General features: G+C 53.5%; 1 non-coding gene across 1 annotated transcript; it reads right to left on the bottom strand.

Moving 5' to 3' along the window:
• Nucleotides 1–3319: 3319 nt before the first annotated feature.
• TRNAN-GUU (transfer RNA asparagine (anticodon GUU)) lies at nucleotides 3320–3393 on the bottom strand. Its single transcript has one exon. It is a non-coding gene; the product is annotated as a tRNA-Asn (tRNA).
• Nucleotides 3394–4013: the final 620 nt, after the last annotated feature.

Raw genomic sequence — 4013 nt, 5'->3', positions numbered from 1 at the left:
AGTAGTGCAGCACTCTCACCTCCGTCAGAGCATTTCTCCAAAGCTATCGGCGCGAAGAGAAAAAAAGTGACACACCACTCCCGGGAGGGCTCGAACCTCCAACCTTTCGGTTAACAGCCGATCGCGCTAGCCAATTGCACCACGGAGAAACTTGTGAGGCACTCTCACCACCGTCAGATTTTTTCTGCAAGGCTATCAGCGCAAAGAAAAAAAAAGGCGACACACCACACCCGGGAGGGCTCGAACCTCCATCGTTTTGGTTAACGGTCGAACGCGCTAGCCAATTTCGCCAAGGAGACAGCTGTGCTCCACTCTCACCTCCGTCAGAACAATTTTAGAAAGCTATCAGCACAAAGAAGAAAAATTCGACAAACCACTCCCGGGAGGGCTCGAACCTCCAGCCTATCGGTTAACAGCCGAACGCGCTAGCCAACTGCACCACGGAGACAGTAGTGCAGCACTCTCACCTCCGTCAGAGCATTTCTCCAAAGCTATCGGTGCGAAGAGAAAAAAAGTGACACACCGCTCCCGGGAGGGCTCGAACCTCCAACCTTTCGGTTAACAGCCGATCGCGCTAGCCAATTGCGCCACGGAGAAAGTTGTGAGGCACTCTCACCACCGTCAGATTATTTCTCCAAACCTATCAGCGCAAAGAAGAAAAAAAGCGACAAACCGCTCCCGGAAGGGCTCGAACCTCCAGCCTATCGGTTAACAGCCGAACGCGCTAGCCAATTGCGCCATGGAGACAGTAGTGCAGCACTCTCAAAACCGTCAGAACATTTCTCCAAAGCTATCAGCGCAAAAAAAGCCACACACAGCCCCTGGGTGGGCTCAAACCTCCAAAGTTGCGGTTTACAGCCGAACGCGCTAGCCCATTGCGCCACGGAGACAGTCGTGCTCCACTCTCATCACCATCAGAACATTCCTCCATAGCTATCAGCGCAAAGAAAAAAAAAAGCGACACACCGCCCTCGGGTGGGCTCAAACCTCCAAACTTTCGGTTAACAGCCGAACGCGCTAGTCAGTTCCGCCACAGAGACAGTAGTGCAGCACTCTCACCACCGTCAGGACATTTCTCCAAAGCTATCAGCGCAGAAAAAAGCGACACACCACCCCCGGGTTGGCTCAAACTTCCAAACTTGCGGTTAACAGCCGATTGCACTAGCTAATTGCGCCACGGAGACAGTCGTGCTGCACTCTGACCACCGTCAGGACTTTTCTCCAAAGCTATCAGCGCAAAGAAGAAAAAAGCGACAAATCACTCCCGGGAGGGCTCGAACCTGCAGCCTATTGGATAACAGCCGAACGCGCTAGACAATTGCGCCACGGAGACAGTAGTGCAGCACTCTCACCTCCGTCAGAGCATTTCTCCAAAACTATCGGCGCGAAGAGAAAAAAAGTGACACACCGCTCCCGGGAGGGCTCGAACCTCCAACCTTTCGGTTAACAGCCGATCGCGCTAGCCAATTGTGCCACGGAGAAAGTTGCGAGGCACTCTCACCACCGTCAGATTATTTCTCCAAGGCTATCAGCGCAAAGAAGAAAAAGGCGACACACCACTCTCGGGAGGGCTCGAACCTCCATCGTTTTGATTAACGGTCGAACGCGCTAGCCAATTTCGCCAAGGAGACAGCTGTGCTAACTCTCAACTCCGTCAGAACAATTCTAGAAAGCTATCAGCGCACAGAAGAAAAAAACGAGAAACCACTCCCGGGAGGGCTCGAACCTCCAGCCTATCGGTTAACAGCCGAACGCACTAGCCCATTGCGCCACGGAGACAGTCGTGCTCTACTCTCACCACCGTCAGAACATTTCTCCAAACCTATCAGCGCAAAGAAGAAAAAAAGCGACAAACTGCTCCCGGGAGGGCTCGAACCTCAAGCCTATCGGTTAACAGCCGAAAGCGCTAGCCAAATGCGCCATGGAGACAGTAGTGCAGCACCCTCAAAACCGTCAGAGCATTTCTCCAAAGCTATCAGCGACGAAAAGCCATACACCACCCCCGGGTGGGTTCAAACCTCCAAACTTGCAGTTAACAGCCGAACGCGCTAGCCCATTGCGCCACGGAGACAGTCGTGCTCCACTCTCATCACCGTCAGAACATTCCTCCATAGCTATCAGTGCAAAGAAAAAAAGCGACACACCGCCCCCGGGTGGGCTCAAACCTCCAACCTTTCGGTTAACAGCGGAACGCGCTAGTCAGTTGCGCCACAGAGACAGTAGTGCAGCACTCTGACCACCGTCACGACATTTCTCCAAAGCTATCAGCGCAGAAAAAAGTGACACACCACCCCCGGGTTGCCTCAAACTTCCAAACTTGCGCTTAACAGCCGATTGCACTAGCTAATTGCGCCACGGAGACAGTCGTGCTGCACTCTCACCACCGTGAGATCTTTTCTCCAAAGCTATCAGCGCAAAGAAGAAAAAAGCGACAAACCACTCCCGGGAGGGCTCGAACCTGCAGCCTATCGGTTAACAGCCGAACGCGCTAGACAATTGCGCCACGGAGACAGTAGTGCAGTACTCTCACCTCCGTCAGAGCATTTCTCCAAAGCTATCGGCGCGAAGAAGAAAAAAGCGACAAATCACTCCCGGGAGGGCTCGAACCTGCAGCCTATCGGTTAACAGCCGAACGCGCTAGACAATTGCGCCACGGAGACAGTAGTGCAGCACTCTCAAAACCATCAGAACATTTCTCCAAAGCTATCAGCACAAAAAAAAGCCACACACCACCCCCGGGTGGGCTCAAACCTCCAAACTTGCGGTTTACAGCCGAACACGCTAGCCCATTGCGCCACGGAGACAGTCGTGCTCCACTCTCATCACCGTCAGAACATTCCTCCATAGCTATCAGCGCAAAGAAAAAAAGCGACACACCGCCCCCGGGTAGGCTCAAACCTCCAAACTTTCGGTTAACAGCCGAACGCGCTAGTCAGTTGCGCCACAGAGACAGTAGTGCAGCACTCTGACCACCGTCAGGACATTTCTCCAAAGCTATCAGCGCAGAAAAAAGCGACACACCACCCCCGGGTTGGCTCAAACTTCCAAACTTGCGGTTAACAGCCGATTGCACTACCTAATTGCGCCACGGAGACAGTCGTGCTGCACTCTCACCACTGTCAGGACTTTTCTCCAAAGCTATCAGCGCAAAGAAGAAAAAAGCGACAAATCACTCCCGGGAGGGCTCGAACCTGCAGCCTATCGGTTAACAGCCGAACGCGCTAGACAATTGCGCCACGGAGACAGTAGTGCAGCACTCTCACCTCCGTCAGAGCATTTCTCCAAAGCTATCGGCGCGAAGAGAAAAAAAGTGACACACCGCTCCCGGGAGGGCTCGAACCTCCAACCTTTCGGTTAACAGCCGATCGCGCTAGCCAATTGCGCCACGGAGACAGTAGTGCAGCACTCTCACCTCCGTCAGAGCATTTCTCCAAAGCTATCGGCGCGAAGAGAAAAAAAGTGACACACCACTCCCGGGAGGGCTCGAACCTCCAACCTTTCGGTTAACAGCCGATCGCGCTAGCCAATTGCACCACGGAGAAACTTGTGAGGCACTCTCACCACCGTCAGATTTTTTCTGCAAGGCTATCAGCGCAAAGAAAAAAAAAGGCGACACACCACACCCGGGAGGGCTCGAACCTCCATCGTTTTGGTTAACGGTCGAACGCGCTAGCCAATTTCGCCAAGGAGACAGCTGTGCTCCACTCTCACCTCCGTCAGAACAATTTTAGAAAGCTATCAGCACAAAGAAGAAAAATTCGACAAACCACTCCCGGGAGGGCTCGAACCTCCAGCCTATCGGTTAACAGCCGAACGCGCTAGCCAACTGCACCACGGAGACAGTAGTGCAGCACTCTCACCTCCGTCAGAGCATTTCTCCAAAGCTATCGGTGCGAAGAGAAAAAAAGTGACACACCGCTCCCGGGAGGGCTCGAACCTCCAACCTTTCGGTTAACAGCCGATCGCGCTAGCCAATTGCGCCACGGAGAAAGTTGTGAGGCACTCTCACCACC

This window comes from Rhipicephalus microplus, chromosome 8 (assembly GCF_043290135.1).
Source record: "Rhipicephalus microplus isolate Deutch F79 chromosome 8, USDA_Rmic, whole genome shotgun sequence".
Classification (NCBI taxonomy): Eukaryota; Metazoa; Arthropoda; class Arachnida; order Ixodida; family Ixodidae; genus Rhipicephalus; species Rhipicephalus microplus.
This window is presented reverse-complemented; position numbering and strand designations above follow the sequence as displayed.